This window comes from Anneissia japonica, unplaced genomic scaffold (genome assembly GCF_011630105.1).
Source record: "Anneissia japonica isolate Jap-2015-1 unplaced genomic scaffold, ASM1163010v1 scaffold284761_len13015_cov103, whole genome shotgun sequence".
NCBI lineage: Eukaryota > Metazoa > Echinodermata > Crinoidea > Comatulida > Comatulidae > Anneissia > Anneissia japonica.
This window is the reverse complement of record NW_022748665.1, coordinates 497-9084: the sequence shown is the minus strand read 5'-3', so window position 1 is coordinate 9084 and position 8588 is coordinate 497. Positions and strand designations below refer to the sequence as shown.

The 8588-nt window shown below is 34.9% G+C and overlaps 1 pseudogene; it reads right to left on the bottom strand.

Annotated features, from left to right (window-relative positions):
- Positions 1 to 4888: 4888 nt before the first annotated feature.
- On the bottom strand, positions 4889 to 8312 carry LOC117120927 (annotated as a pseudogene).
- Between the last annotated feature and the right edge of the window lie 276 nt (positions 8313 to 8588).

Sequence of the window (8588 nt, the reverse complement as noted above, 5' to 3'; positions counted from 1 at the left end):
ATAATTTCATTTAGTGTTTAATGTGTTCCATATGTGTTTGATCCAATGACCGGGGTAATAATGTGAAGCGCTTAGAGGCTTTGTTAAGGCATTAGGCGCTATATAAGAACGACATTATTATTATTATTTGTTGCTTGCTATGATGGCTTTTGTCTCTTTTTTATTTACAAACCAAGCATTGGTAAAGGTGAGTAAACTTATATGCTATAATTGTAGGCGTTATCATAATGACAACTACTATCCGTTGCCTCATCATACTTCCGTTTTTATTCCATCATCTCCATAACAATATCCTTGAACTCTAGCTATTTTAACAGGAAGTGTCTTCTATCCTTTATTTCTATCATATTAACAATGAAAAAAAATATACGGAACATAAAAAAAGGATAAACTTCTAAAATGCAGTCAAAGTCGCACCTGGGTAATAATAATTCTTTGTTTTCTCCTTTTCCTATTTTAATGGCAAGTGGAGGCGCTCCGGACCGCACAACTGTACAGGAGTATCAATTGATATTAATACATAAGCATATTATAATCTGAGATAACTTGGTGTCATAATCATTACTTTAAGGATGATTAAAATATTATATATGCAAAAAAAAATTACTTATAAAATTGTCACACAAACTTAGGTAAAAACCTTTGCAAATATACATGTGGCAACATAATTAGTAAAAATGTCCATGTCCATATTTATGTAAATAATGAGTTACATCATATGCCATGAAACAACAGTCAATTGGGAAAAACCATTCTCTCTCTCTGTGGGAAAAACCCAAGGTTTCAAATCAAGCCTAACAGCTTAAATAACAACCCTAATCGGGCTTCTCTATACAGTATTAGGTTGGTTCCTTGCTTACTAGGCCAAAACGTAAGCTTAGGTTTTAAATATACTGATAACAACACCTCTGTAGGTAGAAATCAATAAAGTAATAATTGCCTCTTTGAATCACAACTGACTAGTTCTGTGAAGACTGGTCCATGACCTTTTTTTGTGACTACTGTACAGAATTTTCAAAAACAAACTGTTTCCACTATTACATGCTTAAGATTTAACGATTGAATGATCTAGTAAATAATGTTGATAATATTACCATAAGCCTAGACTACACTATAAACAAATGAAAAGAATCTACGATACAAACCCAATTAATATATAATGGCGCTTGTCACATTTAGCGAACAAAACATACAGTGAAATCGTGACGTGTCACACACAAAAGGAAGACCTGATAAAATCATTTAATTTTATAGATTCATGTATGGAACGCCATTAATGCCTTCAGTGAATTTTCGTCATGCTGTTACGGTCAATATGTTATTATATATTTTTATATTCTGTATTGCTTTATCAACATCCCGTTATTCTCATTTGTATTTGTTCATGTGGTTCAATCGACATTACTTTACTCATTTGATATTCGGTATTGCTCAATCAACATTACGTTATTCTCATTTGATACTCTGTTTTGATCAAACGACATCACGTTTTTTGAAAATAATAGGGTATGTGCACTGTTCTGTTGGTTCGGTGGATACGGTGAAATTGCAGACTCAGTATGGCAGACAACCTTTCTGAAATAAGACGACGTATATTTATTTTAAACTATCAATCAGGCAGGGGTTGAGCCAGCGGTGGGGGGCGGGCAGAGCCACCCCTTTCGGTGAAAGCTGCCCCCCCCCCGCCCCGTCGGGGAGAAAATGCACAATTCGTCGGGGAGAAAGAAAATTACATGTATAGTCTACATATTAGTAGACACTAAAATCGATTAAATAATCATTTGAAACCCCTAAATTGTTAAAATTGGACCACTTTCAGAACCTTTTAATCGAAGCTCGACCACACCCACTTTGCTTTTGTCGGGAAATCTGACCCCTCGTCGGGGGAATTGGACCCCCGTCGGGGACCTCGCCCCTCCGTCGGGCAAATCCTGGCACCACCCCTGCAATCAAGTTATATAAGGCCGACCAGGTTTAGGGTGGATGAATGTAGCACTTTTCTAAGGAAGACCAGGTTAACTGTGCACCGGGTGGTTGTGATGTAATAGTAAATTTTCGTAATAGATATCATCGTCATTAGTCATACCACCAGGGAACAGTGAAATTACAATTGTAATTTCACTGTTCCCTGATACCACGTTGATATACAGGGTCCAGGAAACAATAGAAACCATGTTCGTCTATCACTATAAACTATAAGAATATACAGTACAATACAAATAATTCGATAAAGATCAGTATAACATAGTACAGCACATGTGATGTAGGCATTAATCATTTGCATTAACTTCTCATCATCGTAATCAAGTAGTCTCAAATTAATGAATGAAGCCATATCGCTTTATAACATTAGACGAGGGGTAACCGTGGCAAGTGCCCCGGGCCCGGCATGGGCCTGGGATAACTGGGTAAAAAATAGTGATATAAAATAAATAAATAAAATTTATTTAACGTATACATTCCTCCAGTGTCTTTCATGCTATTTCCCACGAGAATTGTAAGTAAAGCTGACGGTTTGTTGATAAAAGCTGGTGAATAATCGCCTCTAATTCTACTATTCCAAAGTTCATGTTTACACAATGTTGTAATATTATGTATGGCAGTCCACCATGTAATGCTCAAGTTGGTGTGCCCGATTCCAATGTATGTTCCGGATGCAAAGACTGGATCTTCACTATGATTGTAGTGATATGACAAGCGAGATGGTTTACTTTTAATAACTGAACTGACTCCATCTCTTCTGGTTATAATGCAAAGCGTTTATTCACTATTCTACTGCATGATATATACAATATATACAAGTAGGGTTGTGAGACGTAGTGTTTCCTTCAAGGTATCAGAAGGAAGTCTTCTCCAGATAACTAATACTTTACTTTTCATACAAGCTTGGGGTGTGGTGGACTTTCTCTGATTAGTTGAAAGATATCACCTTATCCTAATTATTTAACTATTACATCATTTTGGGGAGTTTCTATTGGTCAGATAATATAACAACTTTGGGGGTAGAACTTAACTTATATTTAGTAACGATCTGTCTCTCAATCGAGCTTATTTTATAAATCAAATGTAAAGAGTTGACCACTTGGGCTTTTTGTCATGAATTGGCTATTGTCCTGCCAAAGACTTCATATATAATAATTAAGGAGACATTCAACAGGTGTCTAATGGGTTAGTGAGGTAATGGGGTAGTGAGGTAAAAGTTCAGTCCAATGGTTTTATTGATTTGGCCTACATTCGTAAGTTATCTTAATACTATATAACATCCCTTTCGGCATGTTTTTTTTTGTTTTTTTTGTTTTTTTGGTTATATTTGATTATTGAGAAAAAAACATTAAAACGATTATATGGTATATTATTCAATCGATTACTAATTAAAGAGAAAGTTAAGACATGCAAAACATTGCATAATAAATTCAGTGTTTGCTTCGGTGCAAGAAGAGTAGAAGTTGAACTCATTGAAAATTTAAAACCCATCACAATCACTCTCTCTGTCTCTCCATATTTGAAAAAAATCATCTTAAACTACTAAAAAAAAAATCTTAACTACACTGATATGTACTTGGTCCGTAGATCATTGTAGTCATTGTGTGGGGGTATTGGCATCCGATGGAAACCAATATGACTTAATGTCTATGGGGGTGGGGGGATTCCAAGCACAATATCAATTCATTATTAACTACAATTTAATCATGTATTCAAGACAATGCGAAAAGAAATTGGCAACTGTATGTACCTTCCGTACAGTAGAGCATACTGACATTTGGAGTGTTGGTCCCTGGTGCTCCAGGAAGAAATTTGTACCAACATGACTGCATGCTTTATGTCGGTCCCGGTAAATACAGGATCGCTAAACAATTGATTTAATGACCTAGCCTCGCATTCCCGAATTGAACAATGAAAAAATTCCAATCAATGAATGAATGTTAAAATAAAAGAAATAAACAAAGTGAAACACAAGTAAGAAATCAAAAAATTCAAATCGAAAGAAAATGTTGAAATACAATGTATAATACATAGGCATATATCGTTAACGTCTAGTCTTGCCACATCCGACGTGTACGATCAAAACTTAAACTACAAAGTAAATATAAGCAATATTCAAATGAGATTCGCCACACTTTGCGACTAGTTGTTGAGATATGTCGGCCCGTCCGTACGTATTTTAATTTTATATACGTTTCGTGTAGTCTTTCGACTCTACACCACCCTCAAGTGTGCTTTTCATATGAATATTGAATATAATGTCAATGCTTAACTAAGAAATCAAAAGTAAAACGTTTGTCGTGAGAATGCGTGACAATCGTGCATTTCGTTAAGAAGCAAATTTTCCTCTAATAATCAATCGATATACATTTCTTATCGTTATCATTATTAATCCTAGACGTTTCATTACAAGTAAAATATTTATGTTAACAGATTTAAGAATAAAAATTGCGTTTTGTAACTTCTTACATTAGCAATCAGTTATTAACTAAGACAGCAAACATTTGGTTGTTTTTCTGTACATATATTTTTAATTTACTGACATGTGAAGACTCAACAAGTGATCAATCTTGTTATTTAATGTCTTTTCGAAGTTAGGATTTAAAAATGTAATCTCATCTTAGTTAAATTAAACATTTCGTATTATGAAGTTACAAACTCATATAAAACAAATATAAATGAAAATAAAATAAAATATGGTAGTGTATGTTAAACAGTTATTCGAGATTCTATGCATAATTATAGCGGGTTGTACTCAGTAAATGTCGTGATACTGGTACTCAATAATCTCCTGTTTATATAATATAGACTCAAAGTAGACTTTCATACAATCATTACAATTGAAAACATTTATAAATACATGATCGTCCATATATTTCGTTTAATTCTAAATCGTTCAATCATATTAGTAATTCGTTATGTTATACAACTTCTTTAAGAACTGTTTTGGCGAACCGCGTATTTGTATTTTGTTTTCAAGCAAAATCTGTTTAACCAAATCTTTAGTATCGGTGTATCTATCAGTATTCCACCTAAATCTACATTCTTTGAATTTATTTTCCTTATTTCTAAGGTAATCTGTATCGAGTTTTGTGTACGAAACCAATACTTGTAAATGACCTGCTTTAAATCTTGCTCGTATTAAGGTCATAGTTGTATCGACTGGAGCTTCCATAATCAAAATGGATTGTCGTTTAATTTGCTCCGCTTTCAATGGGTACCATACAGCTAATCCCATATTATTCTCAAAGTTGTCGACATACAGTATGGTTTGTAGTCAATTGGTTTCACCTTAGTGGTGCACATAAGATTATCTGAACTTAATAAAGGAAGTTTGTTATCATGCAAGTATTTGAGTGTTATTATTGATCATATTAATGTCATTCTTTTCCTTTGTATCTTTGTTATTATCCTTATTTATCAACTGTCGCAACTTGTGAATGTAACATTCTTTCTTTCGTCTGTAGCCCTCATGAAGCAAGGTTTTAGTCTGTTATAGTTAAATACGTCACGAAGTATATCTCCTTTAAGAGTTGCTAGAATGTAATGTGTTCTATCGAGTACTTCATGTATTACTAACGGTCCGACCCAATCTGCAGATATTTTCTTTGCAGGTGTTCAAGGTATTCCTCATAGGAGTGGGATAGTCCCGATATAGGGTGAAAGGACAATGTTGTCAAGTTTGGAGGTTGCCTTCCGAACACTAGTTCATATGGAGAATGATCACCTAGATATGGTGATGAGAATGAGTTGTATGCATAACATGTTGTTGATACGAATCGAACCCAATCTGTACCGAATTGATTAAGGTTCATTTTCAAAAGGTCTGATAATGTTCGAATGTGACGTTCAACTTGTAAACTACCGTGATTTTGTACACTGACGATTTTTCTGTCGATACGTAGCGTATGCATAATAATGTTAACAATTTACCTGTTAATGATGTGGCTGCGTCTGTGATGAGACGAGTTGGAGGTCCAAATATGCTTATACCTTCTGAATTAATGCTTCTCAAATTGTTTCTGCATCAAGTGACTTTAAAGGTACACATATTAAGAATCTTGTGATTTCGTCGCATACTACCATTATGTTTAAATCCTGATGGTGATACTGGCATGCTTTTAAGATCTAGACTAAGAGTGTCGAATGGGCGATATGCATCGGGTACTCTGTCATGTAATGGTCGAAGTTTGTCAGTCTTTGGTTTGAATTGTTGACATCGTAAACATGCTTTAATGTAGTTACTAACTCGTTCGAACATATTGGGAATGTAAAACAGTAGTCGAATCGTGAGGTATGTTCGCTTTATACCTTGGTGGTTACTTAACAAGTTGTCATGAAATTGAGATATGGTTGTTTCTGCTAAGTTTTCAGGTACTGCTAATTGTAGTATGAAACCTTCGCCTTTAGTATGGAGGAAGAGTCGAAATAGTAGACCGTTACATAATATGTACTGTTCTGATTTTGTTTGGATTGTTCTAGCGGCCTTTTTATCCGCTGGCAGAATGTTGTGTGCTAAATAATCGTACATATGTTTAAAGAAAGGCGACGTTTCCTGTTCTATGCGTAGTTTTAACCTCAACTGGCAAATTATAATCTCTGATTATTTTTCTACGGATAACGTCCGTCAACTTATTTAAGTCATGTTGTTTTGGAATGTGTGTAGTTTTTATTTCGGTTATTTGCGGTACAAGTTGTATATATTTCAAGTGGCACGTCTCTGTAATTTACATTTTTATTTTGTTTATCCACTAATCTATGTTCTTGTGGCTGAGGTATGCGTCTGATTGATGGAGGTGGTAGTACTATAGGTTGTAAAATTGACCTTGTTGTGTTGAAGTAATTTGTTGGTGTTGTGTGTCTGTTGTTGGTGTAGTGTTTGGTGAGGAATGTGGTCGTGTGTCTGTTGTCACTGGTTGTTGATTAATAGTGCTGGGTTGCGTCTGTTTTGGTTTGTGGAGGTCAGGTATGTGAAGGTTCATTTTCTTCGCATATGACCGTGTTACTGGTCTGTCAATTGTGGATGTTGTTGGGTTGAGTGTATCTACTTCAGAACAGTTAAACGCAATTGGAACAATTTGGTCAATTTCTGAATCATCATCGCGTGGTGCTCTTGATAAAAAGTCGGCCAATACTAATTCTGTTCCTTTCTTATACCCAATTTTGAATGCTTAACCTGATAATTTCAAGATAAGTTTCTGTAGACGATTAGTACATGGTTGATTTTTAGAGTTCAAATTTGTACAATAGCTGAGTGGTCTAAATGCATTAAATTTACATCCTTTCAATATATGTGTAAATGCTGAAATGTTAATATAAAGGCCAAATAGTTCTAGTTCTGTAACGCTATAGCGTTGACAAGCGTGTGGTAATACCTTAGAATAATAACCAATTATGTACTCTTCACCATTAATGGTTTGTGTCAAGTACGAACCTGTGGCTGTCCTAGACGTATCACTGTAGATAGTGAATTTACCTTCTTTTCTTGGCATTTGAAGAATTGGCGATTTTATCATTAATTCCTTAATTTTGTCAAAGGCAATTTGGTGTTCGTTTGTCCATAAAAATTTACGTTTTTTGCTGGCAAGTTTATGTAATGGGCTTTGCCTGCATTTGTGGAAAGAAATTAGATACATAATTGACGGCACCAATAAATCGTTTAGTTTCTTATGCGTTCTTGGTGGTGGCAACTTTCTAATCGCTGCGCATCTGTTTTCATCGATTTTGGCTTGAAATATGCCTGGTGAAACATTTAATTCTTGTGCTAATCGTTTGTAGTAGTAATGTTTTCTTCCGTGATAGGATGCTATCCCTGTATATTGTTGGGCTTTCTTGGTCAATGGTACACAATGAAAGGCTGACCTTAAATCAATTACGCTTAAGACTTGCGCGTTTGCGTTTCCTATTGTTTTTTTAATGTTTCTGCAAGTAGTGGAAATGGATGGTTAATGCGCTGAATTCTCGACTTCAGGTAGCGGAAGTCTGTAACAACCCGTTTGTCTGTGGTATTCTTCTTTGATACTAATAATACTGGAGATGTGATATGCCTGGTGGCCAATTGCTAAAATGCCTAATTTAACCAACTTATTTAACTCTACGTCAATAATTTTCTTTACATTTTCAGTTGCGAAGTACGGTCTGATAAAGAAAGGATCATAATTGGTTAAATGTATATCAGCTGTAAAGTTTGGGCAACTTGAAAGTTCGCCGTAGAGTGAGAAGGCTTCTCTGTGCTGTTCTAGCTTTTTATAGAGATCCTCTTTCTCATCTGGTGTAAGGATGCTTTCGTTTAAATTGACGTATTGTCTAAGCACTTCATGTTCAGTCATTGAAATTAATGGATCGTTATCGTTTAAATGTGGATATTTATCCAAATTATCTTGTTTGACTTTCAATCTATCAATTGGTAATTCAGTAGTGACGGTTACAAGGTTTTTTAAATGGAGGTTTGCAATGGGTTGAAATTTGGATAATGATATGTTCTTGTTAGTGGTGTTTGTAATGTCAACATTAGTTTCACCTCTGTGTATAGACTTGCCACAAGTCTCTTATTTGTTATTATTTTTCTCATTCTGGACAGCGCCACTAACGAGAAAGTTAATTTA